This window comes from Cherax quadricarinatus, chromosome 14 (assembly GCF_038502225.1).
Source record: "Cherax quadricarinatus isolate ZL_2023a chromosome 14, ASM3850222v1, whole genome shotgun sequence".
In the NCBI taxonomy this organism is placed as follows: domain Eukaryota; kingdom Metazoa; phylum Arthropoda; class Malacostraca; order Decapoda; family Parastacidae; genus Cherax; species Cherax quadricarinatus.
The window spans coordinates 5,421,565-5,443,025 of NC_091305.1; the positions used below are offsets into that span (position 1 = coordinate 5,421,565).

The window sequence follows — 21,461 nt, forward strand, 5'->3', positions numbered from 1 at the left end:
ATTCAATGTATGTCAAAGGCCCTAAAATCTGGAACACCCTACCTGAGAACTCTAGAACTGCAGACACATTCATCACCTTCAAAACTACCATTAGAAAACATCTTATCTCCCTGATAAACCCCATCAACTAACTACACGAATACCACCTGGTGGTTCACACTTACACTCACTCACCCATTTGACCATAAACAGAAATATTAATCTCAATCTTAAAATAATGAATCCTATGATACTCCAATACTGAAACTATGTACTGTGCCAAAACAAAAGCATTCACATTGCTAAACTCACAAACTAGTATTTAGTCACTTAGCCATAATACCAACTTACCTCATAATTTGTAATATTTTACAATTAAGAATTAAACTAAGTCTGCCCGAAATGCCTAGCCATGCTAAGCGTTCTAGTGGTACACTCTGTAATCATTATTTAACTACATGTAAACCACACAACAACCAAATTCTGTAAATTCAACATTGTAATCTTTATAGAGAATAAACTTTGAATTTGAATTTGAACTACCGCAGGGGGGACCATGAGTAGGGTGAGAGTCGTGGTTGAATCACCAGACACTTGCTTCATCTGGTCACCCAGAAACAAACAAGTACCTGGACGTTCGTTGTGACGCTGAATTCAAGTCTGAACCTTGTGGTGCTCGGTTTGAACTTTCTGAAGCTACTTTACCAAGACACAGTCATGTGATAATGGTACGCAGTACTGACACGTTGATAGGTAAGACACAAGTGAAATATTTAGGCAACTTTATTCCGATACGTTTCGCCTACACAGTAGGCTTCTTCAGTCGAGTACAGAAGAGTCAACACTAGCAGCAGAGATGTGAAGATGATGTAATCAGTCTATCAGTCTTGAAGACATAATTTAGAGGTGGTCAGTCCCTCCCAGGCTGAGGGACTGATTACCTCAAAATCCTGATCTTCACTATTCTTTGTATAGGACTGATGAAGCCACTGTATGGCGAAACGTTTTACTCAATAAAGACACCCAAGTGTCGCACATGTGTTTAATTTATCAAAGAAACTACAGTTCTGGCTCCTCTCTGGTGTTACGTGTGTTTACTCTCCAACATCCACATGTACAGTGTTTGCAGGAGACCCGGTACTGCGCCCAGTCAACCACGGTGCTTACAACACGAATATGCTACAGGCAGCATCAGCTGTGACTTTGTAGATGAATGGTTCAGAGAACCGACATGTTGATAAATTAGACACATGTGCAACTCTTGGGTATCTTTATTGAGGAAACGTTTCGCCACACAGTGGCTTCATCAGTCCATACGTAGGAGAAACTTGAAGAACAGGAGAATGAGGTAATCAGTCCCTCAACCTTGAGTCGATGTGGTCAGTCCATCAGTCTTGAATAGAATACGGCATATGAGCGGAGAAGCAGCTTATAAACTGTATGGCAGGAGAGGTGCACATTGAACAAATGTGACACCACCTATGACTGCTGCACCTCTCCTGCCATACGGTTTATAAGCTGCTTCTCCGCTGATATGCCGTATTCTATTCAAGACTGATGGTCTGAACACATCGACTCAAGGTTGAGGGAGTGATCACCTCATTCTCCTCCTGTTCTTCAAGTTTCTCCTACGTATGGACTGATGAAGCCACTGTGTGTCGAAACGTTTCCTCAATAAAGATACCCAAGAGTTGCACATGTGTCTAATTTATCAGCTGTGACTTTGTTGCACCAGCGACACCAGCTGTGACTTGGCTGTACCAGCGGCACCAGCTGTAACCCTACTGTCTCATCACACAACCTCAGAGAAGTGTTGGTTGTAAAATCACCCTTTTCGATCAATCTGACTATTTTTGCATTTACTGTGTACATGGTCAAAATCTTGATCTCAGAAACGTTTACTGATTCTGTTTGACAGCAGCTGTTTGATCAGTCAGACTGTGAATGTCGACACTAATTCACGGATCTTCTTTCACAGGTCAGGTGAATGATCAGCCTTCTGCAAGGAGGCAAACTGTGATTACTGTAAGTACTAATATTAATATTGTCTTTATATAGCAGTAGTAGTAGTAGTAGTAATAGCAATAGTAGCAGTATTAGTAATAGCAGTAGTGTGACGATGTCAGTCATTCAACCTATTTATTCAGCATAGTCAACCGTAGGACGGAAGCTCAGTTCTCCATCACACTCAAAGATATGTGGTGTCTAAGAGTGCAAGATACCGTGAGTCCCTCGTGAGTGAGGAGAGTTATTAGTCAGCATCCAGTCCACCCTCCATGTACGTTACTTTCCAATAACCTCACACGCAGTTTTCTGGACTCGGTGTTATTGTGTCAGTGGAAAGCTTAATATTAATAAGAACAACAGACATAAGCAGGGAAAAATTCACGCAAGATGGAATTGGAAAGGAAGTTGATCATTTGCTCCAGAAAGCTAGGATAATCCTTAGGTGGTCTCAGGAGTTACGTGCTAATACTCTAGTTTCTCCCCGTCATGGCTAGAGGACGCAACAGTCTTATAAGATCTGACGATGACAATCATGCTGAAGCCAAGGATACACGTATTCACTTCTCAAGTATCCTATAATCAACATTGCCCAGGTGACTGCCACCATTAATAATTCTGCATGTACCTGGTTGTTGCTGCTGTGACTTGCTCAGTCGGGTGCTGATGGCAGACTGCCAACATTGGTGCAGCTGAATTGATAAAGCTTCTGCTGTCAAACTGATCTGTTCATTCCGAGAGGTAAACACGGCTGTAGGCTGCGAGCTGACGTGGAGTGTGTCGAGGGAGGACCACCTCTAGTAGGAGCTGAGGAAAGTGTCTGTGCCGAAGACTGGAGGTTTTACACAGACGGTGCAGGTATTCTCTACCTTCAGAATGTACTGTTTAGTGTCAAACTGTAATAATAGACGGTATGGGACTATCAGAAAGTTGTTCTTGATAAACAAGCGAGAGCAGCAATTGCAAACTTAGAGTAAAAAAATTTTGAATATATTGGTATAATTTTTTTTCCTGTAAGAAACACCACAGTGATTTTGAATAAAATCAACAACAATGTGTCTGTCGTAGCCTTGTTTGCTACTTGTGACCTTACTAGGCGGAAACACGATATCTACTGCAACCGGGAAACAGAGGAAGAAGCTTGTGGTGACGATATTCCACGCGGTTGATGCGACAAGATTTATGTGGAAGATACAAAGTCCTGGGCATGGCGGAACGTATGGGCAAGTCTCAAGTCTCCTAGTACCTGCTGCCGCTCTTCACCTAGCAGTAAATAGATGGCCAGGAGTTAGTTGTCTATACTGGGGCTCATCATAAAGATCCACAATGGAAATAAGGAGCACCAGTCTTATTATAGTGTTGTTACCCTGGGTTATTAACCCTCCTGGGTAAAACTGATAAGAAAGTGCTGGGCATGCTTTACCTGTAACATCAATACACAAGTAACCCGCACATAGGAGAGAGAAGCTTATGACGAGGTTTCAGTCCGATTTGGACCATTTACTAACACAAGAGAAGGAGGGAGCCAGAGTATACAGGCGAGGGGGACAGGGACGGGAGAGAGAAGAAGTAGTGGTAGTGGTAATGCTGGTAGTGATAGTGGTAATGCTGGTAGTTGAAGTAATAGTAGTAGTAGAAAGTAGTGAGAGTAGTTTTAGTGACACAAAAGATAGAAAGGGGAGTGAAGGGAAGCAGTATTAGTAGTAAAAGGTAGAAGTAGTAGAAGTAAAGGAGTGAATGTCATAGTAGTAGTAGTAGTAGAAGTGGGGAAAGTCCAAAGACAAGAAAAAGGAGCACTGCAAGAGAGCTACGGAACAAGAAGGAGTAGGACCAAAAACAGGAGAGAACACACTAGACAGAAGAAAGGAAAACAAAAAAAAAAAAGAAATAATGAAAAACAGGAAAGGAGAAGAGGTAATGAAGAGGAGAAGCATAGATGAGGTTAAGTCACGAGTGTTCTGAAGTTTGGTATTGTGCCTTTTCGTTATTTAGAAAATAAATGCTTCCTGTTGCGCCCCCACCAGGATCACCCGCCAGGACCGTTCCAGCTCCCACAGTTTATTTCTTAGCTCGTCCCAAAGCACCTCGTCAGTCAGTATACCTGCTGCTAGCCTCCAGGGCGTTGCCTGAGCCTCGCCTCCGTCAGTACACCTGCTGCTAGAATTACTTCCGTTGCCTGAGCCTCGCCTACATTAGTAGACCTCAAGCAGTAGCGTTGCCTGAGGTCCTCCTGTACCCCCAGTAGTGTACATCTCTCTTGTAACATGGTGATGTTGACCATGTTACACCAAGTTAGGATCATCCTGCGCTCCAAGTTATTCCGGGTAAGTTCCTCTAACTTCAACCTCTGCCCAACTGTTGCAACTTAGCCCCCCTCAGTTTCAGAACCATCCTGCAAGGTGAAATTACCTTCAACTCTCCTGTACTTCAAGCAACTTTTCAAGGTCCTGCCTTCCAGTGACCCTGAAAAGAAAGTTTTAAAGATTAGGGCGGGACCTTCCAGAGTGGTCTGGAGTCTGGACTGCTGGATGTAGTAACTCTACCGTAGTTGTTCCTTCTTGTATTAAAGCAGCAACACCTTCACTTCTACAAGTGTTGTAGCTGCTACTTCGTGTATTGTAGTTGTACTACCACAACACTAGTTACACTACTACAAGACTAGTTCCACTACCAGAAGACTAGTTCCACTACCATAAGACTAGTTCCACTACCAGAAGACTAGTTCCATTACCACACAACACTAGTTACACTACCACACAACACTAGTTCCACTACCACACAACACTAGTTCCACTACCACACAACACTAGTTCCACTACCACACAACACTAGTTATACTAACACACAACACTAGTTACACTACCACACAACACTAGTTACACTAACACACAACACTAGTTACACTAACACACAACACTAGTTCCACTACCACACAACACTAGTTCCACTACCACACAACACTAGTTACACTACCACACAACACTAGTTCCACTAACACACAACACTAGTTACACTACCACACAACACTAGTTACACTACTACAAAACACTAGTTACACTAACACACAACACTAGTTACACTACCACACAACACTAGTTACACTAACACACAACACTAGTTACACTACCACACAACACTAGTTACACTAACACACAACACTAGTTACACTACCACACAACACTAGTTACACTACTACACAACACTAGTTACACTAACACACAACACTAGTTACACTAACACACAACACTAGTTACACTACTACACAACACTAGTTACACTAACACACAACACTAGTTACACTAACACACAACACTAGTTACACTAACACACAACACTAGTTACACTAACACACAACACTAGTTACACTAACACACAACACTAGTTATAATCATCATTCTGGTCGCACTTTTTATTAGTATTAGCTTAGAATAAATAACTATACGTAGATACTTGTTAATGAACGTTAAGCGACGTTAACCTAACCTAGTTCCTAACTAAACCTTATCTAACCTAACACAGCCTGACCCAGCCTGACGTAATATAAACTAACCTACTGTAACTTAACATATACTAACCTAACCTAACCTAACCTAACCTAACCTAACCTAACCTAACCGAACCTAACCTAACCTAACCTAACCGAACCTAACCTAACCTAACATATACTAACCTAACCTAACCTAACCTAACCTAACCTAACCGAACCTAACCTAACCTAACCTAACCTAACCTAACATATACTAACCTAACCTAACCTAACCTAACCTAACATATACTAACCTAACCTAACCTAACCTAACCGAACCTAACCTAACCTAAAGTAACCGAACCTAACCTAACCTAACATATACTAACCTAACCTAACCTAACCTAACCTAACATATACTAACCTAACCTAACCTAACCTAACCTAACCTAACCTAACCCGACCTGACATAAACTAATATGGCCTAACATAAACTAACTTGACCTAACATTAAACTAAGCTGACCTAACATGAACTAAGATGACCTAACATGAGCTAAGCTGACCTGACATGAACTAAGTTGATCTAACATGAACTAAGCTGACCTAACATTAAACTAAGCTGACCTAACATGAACTAAGATGACCTAACATGAGCTAAGCTGACCTGACATGAACTAAGCTGACCTAACATGAACTAAGCTGACCTAACATTAAACTAAGCTGACCTAACATGAACTAAGCCGACCGAACATAAACTAAGATGACCTAACATGAGCTAAGCTGACCTAACATGAACTAAGCTGACCTAACATTAAACTAAGCTGACCTAACATTAAACTAAGCTGGCCTAACATGAACTAAGCCGACCTAACATGAACTAAGCTGACCTAACATTAAACTAAGCTGGCCTAACATGAACTAAGCCGACCTAACATGAACTAAGCTGACCTAACATGAACTAAGCTGACCTAACATTAAACTAAGCTGGCCTAACATAAACTAACCTAACATTTAACTAAGCTGACCTATCATAAACTAAGCTGACCTAATATGAACTAAGCTGACTTAACATTAAACTAAGCTGACCTAACATAAACTAACCTGACCTAACATTAAACTAAGCTGACCTAACATTAAACTAAGCTGATCTAGCATGAACTAACCTAACATTAAACTAAGCTGACCTAACATGAACTAAGCTGATCTAACATTAAACTAAGCTGACCTAACATGAACTAAGCTGACCTAACATGAACTAAGCTGACCTAGCATGAACTAACCTAACATTAAACTAAGCTGACCTAACATGAACTAAGCTGACCTAACATGAACTAAGCTGACCTAACATGAACTAACCTAACCTAACATTAAACTAAGCCGACCCAACATGAACTAAGCTGACCTAACATAAACTAAGCTGACCTAACATTAAACTAAGCTGACCTAACATGAACTAAGCTGACCTAACATGAACTAAGCTGACCTAACATGAACTAAGCGACCTAACATGAACTAACCTAACCTAACATTAAACTAAGCTGACCTAACATGAACTAAGCTGACCTAACATGAACTAAGCTGACCTAACATGAACTAAGCGACCTAACATGAACTAACCTAACCTAACATTAAACTAAGCTGACCTAACATGAATTAACCTAACATGAACTAAGCTGACCTAACATAAACTAAGCTGACCTAACATTAAACTAAGCTGACCTAACATGAACTAAGATGACCTAACATGAACTAAGCTGACCTAACATAAACTAAGTTGACCTAACATTAAACTAAGCTGACCTAACATGAACTAAGCTGACCTAACATTAAACTAAGCTGACCTAACATGAACTAAGATGACCTAACATGAACTAAGCTGACCTAACATAAACTAAGTTGACCTAACATGAACTAAACTCACCAACATGAACTAAGCTGACCTAACATGAATTAACCTAACATGAACTAAGCTGACCTAACATTAAACTAAGCCGACTTGACATGAACTAAGCTGACCCAACATGAACTAAGCCGACCTGACATGAACTAAGCTGACCCAACATGAACTAAGCTGATCTAACGTGAACTAAGCTGACCTAACATTAAACTAAGCTGACCCAACATGAACTAAGCTGACTTAACATTAAACTAAGCTGACCCAACATGAACTAAGCCGACCTAACATGAACTAAGCTGACCTAACATAAACTAAGCTGACCTATCATGAACTAAGCTGACCTAACATCAAACTAAGCCGACCTGACATGAACTAAGCCGACTTAACATGAACTAAGCCGACCTAACATGAACTAAGGCGACCTAACAAGAACTAAGCTGACCTAACATGAACTAAGCTGACCTAACATTAAACTAAGCCGACCTAACATGAACTAAGCCGACCTAACATGAACTAAGCCGACCTAACATGAACTAAGCCGACCTAACATGAACTAAGCCGACCTAACATGAACTAAGCTGACCTAACATGAACTAAGCTGACCTAACATGAACTAAGCCGACCTAACATGAACTAAGCTGACCTAACCTAACTAATATAATTTAGAATCCACAGTAATAAGTGTTAATAATGGCGTAGGAACAACGGAACTGTTATACTCTTAATGTGCAGTAATTAAAACAGATTTGTCTCACTGGTAATTACGGGTCTAATTATAGGTAAATATGTAATTAACTCAGTTATTGTTAGTTAGGTGTGTTAGAGAGGTGTGATAACGACCCTCTTTGATGACAACTCTTAGGTGATGACTGGTGGTGTTTGGTGATGTCTGGTGATGTCTGGTGGTGTCTGGTGGTGTCTGGTGATGTCTGGTGATGTCTGGTGGTGTCTGGTGGTGTCTGGTGGTGTCTGGTGGTGTCTGGTGGTGTCTGGTGATGACTGGTGATGACTGGTGGTGTCTGGTGGTGTCTGGTGGTGTCTGGTGGTGTCTGGTGGTATCTGGTGATGACTGGTGATGACTGGTGTCTGGTGGTGTCTGGTGGTGTCTGGTGGTGTCTGGTGGTGTCTGGTGGTCTCTGGTGGTCTCTGGTGATGACTGGTGATGACTGGTGATGACTGGTGATGACTGGTGGTGTCTGGTGGTGTCTGGTGGTGTCTGGTGGTGTCTGGCGAAAGCTAATGATGACTGTAGATGATTGATGGTGACTGGTTGTGACTGGTCATAACTCTTGATGGTGACTGATGATGACTTGTAAATGACTAATGATAATTGATGATAACTAGTGATGATTGATGATGACTTAATTTTTTGTGATAACTACTGATGATTGGTGATGACTGATGACGTTTGGTGGTGACTGGCGATGATTGATGATCACTGGTTATGACTGGTGATCACTGATGATAACGGATGTTGATTGATGACTGATGATAACTCTTGGTGACTGATGGTAACTGATGATAACTTGTGATGACTGGTGATAGTTTCTGGTGACTGATGATGACTGATAATGACCGGTGATGACTGATGATGACTGGTGATGACCGGTGATGACTGATGATGACTGGTGATGACCGGTGATGACTGATGATAACTGGTGGTGAATAATGATGATTCGAGATGGCTAGAACACTGGTTTATTCACCTTCTATCAAGGCTGAGAGACTGATCACCTTCTATCTAGGCTGAAGGACTGATGATCACCTTCCATCTAGCCAAGCGATCCCCAGAGTGGTCAATATCGATCCCTAAGGGGATGAGACTATCTCTGAGGGGTTGATAAATGGCTGGGGATCAAAAGTAGGTCAGTAAATGTCTGGGGACGTGCTCTGCTTTGTGTATCTGTGACCTTCCATAAATTACACCCAGACTTTAAAACACGCATCGAGCACCTGCAGAAAATTCTTGTTCTTGACTGAATTCTTACACCAGATATTAACTCTTAGTTGCAGGAGGAACTCTCTGACATGACTATACATCTCGAAACTAAAGAAATGTTCAGAAGCGTAAGATTGAATGAGTATTGGAACAATGTAAATACTGTTGGTAAATAACCTTCGGCTCTGTGCAATGCTTGAGTCATTTTCACTTGCTTACCCAAGTTGCTACATACTTGAAGGTGGTTCTTGCCATGTAAATGTAACTCTAAGCTGAAGGAAATAATGTAAGATGGAAGAGCCTGGTGACACCATTACAACTCATCAATCACCATATCAGTGATCTTGTTGACAGTCGTCAGATGTCTCCTCACCACTAAAATAAAGGGAATCTTAAATATATCTTTCATAATTTAAATATTACCAATGTTTTATGTAGTTATTATTATTATTATTATTATTATTATTATTATTATTATATTATTATATAATATACCATACATAACATACTACATATATTACACATAACATACCATACATAACAGTATCAACACTCCAGGTAAGAGGGACACAAGTCACTATCAACACTCCAGGTAAGAGGGACACAAGTCACTATCAATACTCCAGCTTAGAGGGACACAAGTCACTATCAATACTCCAGGTAAGAGGGACACAAGTCACTATCAACACTCCAGGTTAGAGGGACACAAGTCACTATCAACACTCCAGGTAAGAGGGACACAAGTCACTATCAACACTCCAGGTAAGAGGGACACAAGTCACTATCAACACTCCAGGTAAGAGGGACACAAGTCACTATCAACACTCCAGGTAAGAGGGACACAAGTCACTATCAACACTCCAGGTTAGAGGGACACAAGTCACTATCAATACTCCAGGTTAGAGGGACACAAGTCACTATCAATACTCCAGGTTAGAGGGACACAAGTCACTATCAATACTCCAGGTTAGAGGGACACAAGTCACTATCAATACTCCAGGTTAGAGGGACACAAGTCACTATCAATACTCCAGCTTAGAGGGACACAAGTCACTATCAATACTCCAGGTAAGAGGGACACAAGTCACTATCAACACTCCAGGTTAGAGGGACACAAGTCACTATCAACACTCCAGGTTAGAGGGACACAAGTCACTATCAACACTCCAGGTTAGAGGGACACAAGTCACTATCAACACTCCAGGTTAGAGGGACTCAAGTCACTATCAACACTCCAGGTTAGAGGGACACAAGTCACTATCAACACTCCAGGTTAGAGGGACACAAGTCACTATCAACACTCCAGGTTAGAGGGACACAAGTCACTATCAACACTCCAGGTTAGAGGGACACAAGTCACTATCAACACTCCAGGTTAGAGGGACACAAGTCACTATCAACACTCCAGGTTAGAGGGACACAAGTCACTATCAACACTCCAGGTTAGAGGGACACAAGTCACTATCAACACTCCAGGTTAGAGGGACACAAGTCACTATCAACACTCCAGGTTAGAGGGACACAAGTCACTATCAACACTCCAGGTTAGAGGGACACAAGTCACTATCAACACTCCAGGTTAGAGGGACACAAGTCACTATCAACACTCCAGGTTAGAGGGACACAAGTCACTATCAACACTCCAGGTTAGAGGGACACAAGTCACTATCAATACTCCAGCTTAGAGGGACACAAGTCACTATCAATACTCCAGGTAAGAGGGACACAAGTCACTATCAACACTCCAGGTTAGAGGGACACAAGTCACTATCAACACTCCAGGTTAGAGGGACACAAGTCACTATCAACACTCCAGGTTAGAGGGACACAAGTCACTATCAACACTCCAGGTTAGAGGGACACAAGTCACTATCAACACTCCAGGTTAGAGGGACACAAGTCACTATCAACACTCCAGGTTAGAGGGACACAAGTCACTATCAATACTCCAGCTTAGAGGGACACAAGTCACTATCAATACTCCAGGTAAGAGGGACACAAGTCACTATCAACACTCCAGGTTAGAGGGACACAAGTCACTATCAACACTCCAGGTTAGAGGGACACAAGTCACTATCAACACTCCAGGTTAGAGGGACACAAGTCACTATCAACACTCCAGGTTAGAGGGACACAAGTCACTATCAACACTCCAGGTTAGAGGGACACAAGTCACTATCAACACTCCAGGTTAGAGGGACACAAGTCACTATCAATACTCCAGCTTAGAGGGACACAAGTCACTATCAATACTCCAGGTAAGAGGGACACAAGTCACTATCAACACTCCAGGTTAGAGGGACACAAGTCACTATCAACACTCCAGGTTAGAGGGACACAAGTCACTATCAACACTCCAGGTTAGAGGGACACAAGTCACTATCAACACTCCAGGTTAGAGGGACACAAGTCACTATCAACACTCCAGGTTAGAGGGACACAAGTCACTATCAACACTCCAGGTTAGAGGGACACAAGTCACTATCAATACTCCAGCTTAGAGGGACACAAGTCACTATCAATACTCCAGGTAAGAGGGACACAAGTCACTATCAACACTCCAGGTTAGAGGGACACAAGTCACTATCAACACTCCAGGTTAGAGGGACACAAGTCACTATCAACACTCCAGGTTAGAGGGACACAAGTCACTATCAACACTCCAGGTTAGAGGGACACAAGTCACTATCAACAAGGACATTCAGAAACTGGAACAACAACTTTCATTAAGCTCCAACAAACAAAAAATTTGGGTATAATATATAAGCAACTATACTGTAAGCAACTATAATCTATATTCTCAGCAATTATTCTCTAAGCAGTTACTGTCTAAATAACTGTGCTGTAAGTGGTCATACTCTCATCAACTACACTCGAAATATTAACATTCCAATCAACTATACTCTAAATGCTTTCAAACTTAAATATTATATACGTAGTTTATAACAAGTTCGTCTGAGACGACGTTACTGCCATCACAGTTGACTGGATCAGTCAAATGTTAATGAAATATTTGTGAAGTTACAGCTCAGAAATGAACAAGATACTTGTGTGTTTGTTTCTATGTGTGTTTGTTTACATGTGTTTGTTTACATGTGTGTTTGTTTACATGTGTGTTTACATGTGTGTTTGTTTACATGTGTGTTTGTTTACATGTGTGTTTACATGTGTGTTTGTTTACATGTGTTTGTTTACATGTGTGTTTGTTTACATGTGTGTTTACATGTGTGTTTGTTTACATGTGTGTTTGTTTACATGTGTGTTTACATGTGTGTTTGTTTACATGTGTGTTTGTTTACATGTGTGTTTACATGTGTGTTTGTTTACATGTGTTTGTTTACATGTGTGTTTGTTTACATGTGTGTTTACATGTGTGTTTGTTTACATGTGTGTTTGTTTACATGTGTGTTTGTTTACATGTGTTTGTTTACATGTGTGTTTGTTTACATGTGTGTTTACATGTGTGTTTGTTTACATGTGTTTGTTTACATGTGTGTTTGTTTACATGTGTGTTTACATGTGTGTTTGTTTACATGTGTGTTTGTTTACATGTGTGTTTGTTTACATGTGTTTGTTTACATGTGTGTTTGTTTACATGTGTGTTTACATGTGTGTTTGTTTACATGTGTGTTTGTTTACATGTGTGTTTACATGTGTGTTTGTTTACATGTGTGTTTACATGTGTGTTTGTTTACATGTGTTTGTTTACATGTGTGTTTGTTTACATGTGCTTGTTTCTATGTGTGTTTGTTTACATGTGTTTGTTTGCATGTGTTTGTTTACATGTGTTTTTGTTTACATGTGTTTGTTTCCATGTGTGTTTGTTTACATGTGTTTGTTTACATATGTTTGTCTACGTGTGTTTGTTTCCATGTGTGTTTGTTTACATGTGTGTTTGTTTACATGTGTGTTTGTTCACATGTGTGTTTGTTCACATGTGTGTTTGTTTACATGTGTGTTTGTTCACATGTGTGTTTGTTCACATGTGTGTTTGTTCACATGTGTGTTTGTTCACATGTGTGTTTGTTTACATGTGTGTTTGTTCACATGTGTGTTTGTTCACATGTGTGTTTGTTCACATGTGTGTTTGTTCACATGTGTGTTTCACATACTGTCTGTGTTCACATACTTGTGTGTTTGTTTACTAGTGTTGCAGTGAAGCCAGAGACAGTGACCTTTTATTGTCCGGTATCCTGCACCAGCTGCACGTCTTACTGTAGCACCAGCTGGTGTTGGCAACCCATGTCTTATTGTAGCACCAGCTGGTGTTGGCAACCCATGTCTTACTGTAGCACCAGCTGGTGTTGGCAACCTATATCTTACTGTAGCACCAGCTGGTGTTGGCAACCCATGTCTTATTGTAGCACCAGCTGGTGTTGGCAACCCATGTCTTACTGTAGCACCAGCTGGTGTTGGCAACCCATGTCTTACTGTAGCACCAGCTGGTGTTGGCAACCCATGTCTTACTGTAGCACCAGCTGGTGTTGGCAACCCATGTCTTACTGTAGCACCAGCTGGTGTTGGAAACCCATGTCTTACTGTAGCACCCATACATACATACACTCATACACACACCACATATACACACCACAAACATACACTCACACATACACACAAATCCATAAACACACACACACACACACACACACACACACACACACACACAGAGGAAGGTGGACAACCTTGGCATTTGCATGTTGATCAACAGTGCCACACTGGCACCCTGCAAGGTGGGTGCTTGCATACTGGTGAAGGGCTCTTTATCCAATGAAATGGAGCTCTGCTCCCTTTCCTTGTCTCAAACAAGATTCTCTCCACAAGGGTGACAGTAAAACAATTGCAAAGAATCACAGGCCCAGAGCACTAACGTCCCACATTATAAAAATCTTTGAAAGAAGGAGCAAGATCGCCACCCACTTAGGTATATACCTAAGTGGGTGGCGATCTTGCAGCTGATGAATATATTCATCAGTCGCACAACCCAGGGCACCATGGGTTTAGAGCAGGTCGCTCCTGCCTCTCACAACTACTGGAGAACCATCGACAAGTGCGATCATGGTGTTATAGCACACAAAATTTATGATAAAGGAATAACAGGAAAAGTCGGTAGATAGATCTATAACTCCATAACAAATTGACCACAAAGAGTAATAACAAACAGAGTAAAGTCAGTGGCGGCTACAGTGAAAAGATCTGTTCCACAAGGCATAGTACTCGCTCCCGTCCTGTTCCTCATCCTCATATCTGGCATAGACAAGATACAACCCACAGCACCGTGTCTTCCTTTGCTGACGATACCAGAATTTGCATGACAGTGTCATCCATCGGGGACACTGCAAGTCTCCAAGCGGACATTAACCAAGTCTTAAACTGGGCGTCGGAAAACAAAATGAAGTTCAATGAAGACAAATTTCAATCACTCCGCTATGGAAGATTCGAAGAAATAAAAACTGAATCGGAGTATAAAACAAATTCCAACCACACAATAGAGCGAGAAACTGATGTGAAAGACCTGGGAGTGATAATGTCAGGGAATCTCAATTTCATAGATCACAATAATGTATCGACCACATCTTCACCAAATATAACTCAGTTTAACCCTCGTAACTTAAGTGAACTTAAAGAACATGCTATTCACAGCCTTACAGGAAACGAACTTTAACTTGGGAAGTGCGTAGTGATATGGACGAATTAAGATGTGTTGACTTCTTGTGTTCTTTATGCTCTTGTGTTCCTATGTTCTGATGTTATAGTCTTGTGTTCTTGTGTTCTTTTGTTATGTTTTGTGTTGTTATGTTCTTGTGTTAATATCTTATGGTATGTTCTTACTTTCTTGTGTTCGTATATTCATATGTTCTTGTTTTATGTTCTTTTGTTACGTTCTTTTGTTGAGATCCTCTGTTCTTATTTGCTTATGTTCTTGTGGTATGTTTTCTTGAGTTCTTGTCTTGTGTTTTGTGTTTTTCCTCTGTTCGTGTGTTTTTGTTTTCTTGTGTTCTTGTTTACATATGTTCTTGTGTTCTTATATTTGCATGTTGTAGTGTTGTGTTTCCACACACCAACACACTGCCTGACACACCAACACACTGTCTCACACACCAACACACTGCGTCACACACCAACACACTGTCTCACACACCAACACACTGTCTCACACACCAACACACTGTCTCACACACCAACACACTGTCTCACACACCAACACACTGTCTCACACACCAACACACTGTCTCACACACCGACACACTGTCTCACACACCAACACACTGTCTCACACACCAACACACTGCGTCACACACCAACACACTGTCTCACACACCAACACACTGTCTCACACACCAACACACTGTCTCACACACCAACACACTGTCTCACACACCAACACACTGCGTCACACACCAACACACTGTCTCACACACCAACACACTGTCTCACACACCAACACACTGCGTCACACACCAACACACTGTCTCACACACCAACACACTGTCTCAAACACCAACACACTGCCTCACACACCAACACACTGTCTAACACACCAACACACTGCGTCACACACCAACACACTGTCTCACACACCAACACACTGTCTCACACACCAACACACTGTCTCACACACCAACACACTGTCTCACACACCAACACACTGCGTTACACACCAACACACTGTCTCACACACCAACACACTGTCTCACACACCAACACACTGTCTCACACACCAACACACTGTCTCACACACCAACACACTGCCTCACACACCAACACACTGCCTCACACACCAACACACTGCCTCACACACCAACACACTGCCTCACACACCAACACACTGTCTCACACACCAACACACTGTCTCACACACAAACACACTGCCTCACACACCAACACACTGTCTCACACACCAACACACTGTCTCACACACCAACACACTGCCTCACACACCAACACACTGTCTCACACACCAACACACTGTCTCACACACCAACACACTGCCTCACACACCAACACACTGTCTCACACACCAACACACTCTCTCACACACCAACACACTGCCTCACACACCAACACACTGCCTCACACACCAACACACTGCCTCACACACCAACACACTGCCTCACACACCAACACACTGCCTCACACACCAACACACTGTCTCACACACCAACACACTGTCTCACACACCAACACACTGTCTCACACACCAACACACTGTCTCACACACCAACACACTGCCTCACACACCAACACACTGCCTCACACACCAACACACTGCCTCACACACCAACACACTGTCTCACACACCAACACACTGCCTCACACATAAACACACTGCTTCACACACCAAGACAGTCTCACACACCAGCACACTCTCACACACCAACACACTGTCTCACACACCAACACACTGTCTCACACACCAACACACTGTCTCACACACCAACACACTGCCTCACACACCAACACACTGTCTCACACACCAACACACTGTCTCACACACCAACACACTGTCTCACACACCAACACACTGCCTCACACACCAACACACTGTCTCACACACCAACACACTGCCTCACACACCAACACACTGTCTCACACACCAACACACTGTCTCACACACCAACACACTGTCTCACACACCAACACACTGAGTCACACACCAACACACCTCACACACAAACACACTGTCTCACACACCAACACACTGCCTCACACAAAAACACACTGCATCACACACCAACACAGTCTCACACACCAACACACCTCACACACCAACACACTGCCTCACACACCAACACACTGTCTCACACACCAACACACTGCCTCACACACCACACACACACACACACCAACACACTGCCTCACACACCAACACACTGCCTCACACACCAACACACTGCCTCACACACCAACACACTGTCTCACACACCAACACACTGCCTCACACACCAACACACTGCCTCACACACCAACACACTGCCTCACACACCAACACACTGCCTCACACACCAACACACTGCCTCACACACCAACACACTGTCTCACACACCAACACACTGCCTCACACATAAACACACTATCTCACACACCAACACACTGTCTCACACACCAACACACTGTCTCACACACCAACACACTGTCTCACACACCAACACACTGTCTCACACACCAACACACTGTCTCACACACCAACACACTGTCTCACACACCAACACACTGCTCACACACCAACACACTGACTCACACAACAACACACTGTCTCACACACCAACACACTGCCTCACACACCAACACACTGTCTCACACACCAACACACTGCTCACACACCAACACACTGTCTCACACACCAACACACTGTCTCACACACCAACACACTGTCTCACACACCAACACACTGTGCGTCACACACCAACACACTGTCTCACACTCAACACACTGTCTCACACACCAACACACTGTCTCACACACCAACACACTGCCTCACACACCAACACACTGCCTCACACACAAACACACTGTCTCACACACCAACACACTGCTCTCACACACCAAAACACTGTCTCACACACCACCACACTGCCTCACACACCAACACACTGTCTCACACACCAACACACTGCCTCACACACCAACACACTGTCTCACACACCAACACACTGCCTCACACATAAACACACTGTCTCACACACCAACACACTGCCTCACACATAAACACACTGCTTCACACACCAACACAGTCTCACACACCAACACACTGCCTCACACTCCAACACACTGCCTCACACACCAACACACTGTCTCACACACCAACACACTGCCTCACACACCAACACACTGTCTCACACACCAACACACTGTCTCACACACCAACACACTGCGTCACACACCAACACACTGTCTCACACACCAACACACTGCCTCACACACCAACACACTGCCTCACACACCAACACACTGTCTCACACACCAACACACTGTCTCACACACCAACACACTGTCTCACACACCAACACACTGTCTCACACACCAACACACTGTCTCACACACCAACACACTGCGTCACACACCAACACACTGTCTCACACACCAACACACTGTCTCACACACCAACACACTGTCTCACACACCAACACACTGCCTCACACACCAACACACTGCCTCACACACCAACACACTGCCTCACACACCAACACACTGCCTCACACACCAACACACTGCCTCACACACCAACACACTGCCTCACACACAAACACACTGCCTCACACACCAACACACTGTCTCACACACCAACACACTGTCTCACACACCAACACACTGTCTCACACACAAACACACTGTCTCACACACCAACACACTGCCTCACACATCAACACACTGTCTCACACACAAACACACTGTTTCACTCACCAACACACTGTCTCACACACAAACACACTGTCTCACACACCAACACACTGCCTCACACACCAACACACTGTCTCACACACCAACAGACTGTCTCACACACAAACACACTGTCTAACACACCAACACAGTCTCACACACCAACACACTGTCTCACACACCAACACACTGCCTCACACACCAACACACTGACTCACACATAAACACACTGCCTCACACACCAACACACTGCCTCACACACCAACACACTGTCTCACACACCAACACACTGTCTCACACACCAACACACTGTCTCACACACCAACACACTGTCTCACACACCAACACACTGTCTCACACACCAACACACTGCCTCACACACCAACACACTGTCTCACACACCAACACACTGCCTCACACACCAACACACTGTCTCACACACCAACACACTGTCTCACACACCAACACACTGTCTCACACACCAACACACTGTCTCACACACCAACACACTGCCTCACACACCAACACACTGTCTCACACACCAACACACTGTCTCACACACCAACACACTGTCTCACACACCAACACACTGTCTCACACACCAACACACTGTCTCACACACCAACACACTGTCTCTCACACCAACACACTGTCTCACACACAAACACACTGTCTCACACACCAACACACTGTCTCACACACCAACACACTGTCTCACACACTAACACACTGTCTCACACACCAACACACTGTCTCACACACAAACACACTGTCTCACACACCAACACACTGTCTCACACACCAACACACTGCCTCACACACCAACACACTGTCTCACACACCAACACACTGTCTCACACACCAACACACTGCCTCACACACCAACACACTGTCTCACACACCAACACACTGCCTCACACACAAACACACTGTCTCACACACCAACACACTGTCTCACACACCAACACACTGTCTCACACACCAACACACTGTCTCACACACCAACACACTGTCTCACACACCAACACACTGTCTCACACACCAACACACTGTCTCACACACCAACACACTGCCTCACACACCAACACACTGTCTCACACACCAACACACTGCCTCACACACCAACACACTGTCTCACACACCAACACACTGCCTCACACACCAACACACTGTCTCACACACCAACACACTGCCTCACACACAAACACACTGTCTCACACACCAACACACTGTCTCACACACAAACACACTGTCTCACACACCAACACACTGTCTCACACACCAACACACTGCCTCACACACAAACACACTGTCTCACACACCAACACACTGTCTCACACACAAACACACTGCCTCACACACCAACACACTGTCTCACACACCAACACACTGCCTCACACACAAACACACTGTCTCACACACCAACACACTGTCTCACACACCAACACACTGTCTCACACACCAACACACTGCCTCACACACAAACACACTGTCTCACACACCAACACACTGTCTCACACACCAACACACTGTCTCACACACCAACACACTGCCTCACACATCAACACACTGTCTCACACACCAACACACTGTCTCACACACCAACACACTGCCTCACACACAAACACACTGTCTCACACACCAACACACTGCCTCACACATCAACACACTGTCTCACACACCAACACACTGTCTCACACACCAACACACTGCCTCACACACCAACACACTGTCTCACACACCAACACACTGCCTCACACACCAACACACTGTCTCACACACCAACACACTGTCTCACACACCAACACACTGCCTCACACACCAACACACTGTCTCACACACCAACACACTGCCTCACACACCAACACACTGTCTCACACACCAACACACTGTCTCACACACCAACACACTGCCTCACACACCAACACACTGTCTCACACACCAACACACTGCCTCACACACCAACACACTGTCTCACACACCAACACACTGTCTCACACACCAACACACTGCCTCACACACCAACACACTGTCTCACACACCAACACACTGCCTCACACACCAACACACTCTCACACACCAACACACTGTCTCACACACCAACACACTGTCTCACACACCAACACACTGCCTCACACACCAACACACTGTCTCACACACCAACACACTGCCTCACACACCAACACACTGTCTCACACACCAACACACTGCCTCACACACCAACACACTGTCTCACACACAAACACACTGTCTCACACACCAACACACTGTCTCACACACCAACACACTGTCTCACACACCAACACACTGCCTCACACACCAACACACTGTCTCACACACCAACACACTGTCTCACACACCAACACACTGCCTCACACACCAACACACTCTCACATCAACACACTGTTTCACACACAAACACACTGTCTCACACACCAACACACTGCCTCACACACCAACACACTGTCTCACACACCAACACACTGTCTCACACACAAACACACTGTCTCACACACCAACACACTGTCTCACACACCAACACACTGTCTCACACACCAACACACTGCCTCACACACCAACACACTGTCTCACACACCAACACACTGCCTCACACACCAACACACTGTCTCACACACCAACACACTGTCTCACACACCAACACACTGCCTCACACACACCAACACACGGTCTCACACACCAACACACTGTCTCACACACCAACACACTGTCTCACACACCAACACACTGCCTCACACACCAACACACTGTCTCACACACCAACACACTGTCTCACAC

General features: G+C 43.9%; 1 protein-coding gene across 5 annotated transcripts in view; it reads left to right on the plus strand.

Moving 5' to 3' along the window:
* The window catches only part of LOC128695855 (carbohydrate sulfotransferase 1), a 303,478-nt gene that overhangs the window by 212,815 nt on the left and 69,202 nt on the right, over positions 1-21,461 (plus strand). Inside the window, exon 2 of one of the 5 annotated variants that reach the window (XM_070084786.1) lies at positions 1,958-2,004. The exons of the other annotated variants lie outside the window; for them this stretch is intronic. The gene's annotated coding sequence lies outside the window, so the exon portion shown is untranslated. The remainder of the gene's footprint in view (positions 1-1,957; positions 2,005-21,461) is intronic. 5 annotated transcript variants of the gene reach the window in all.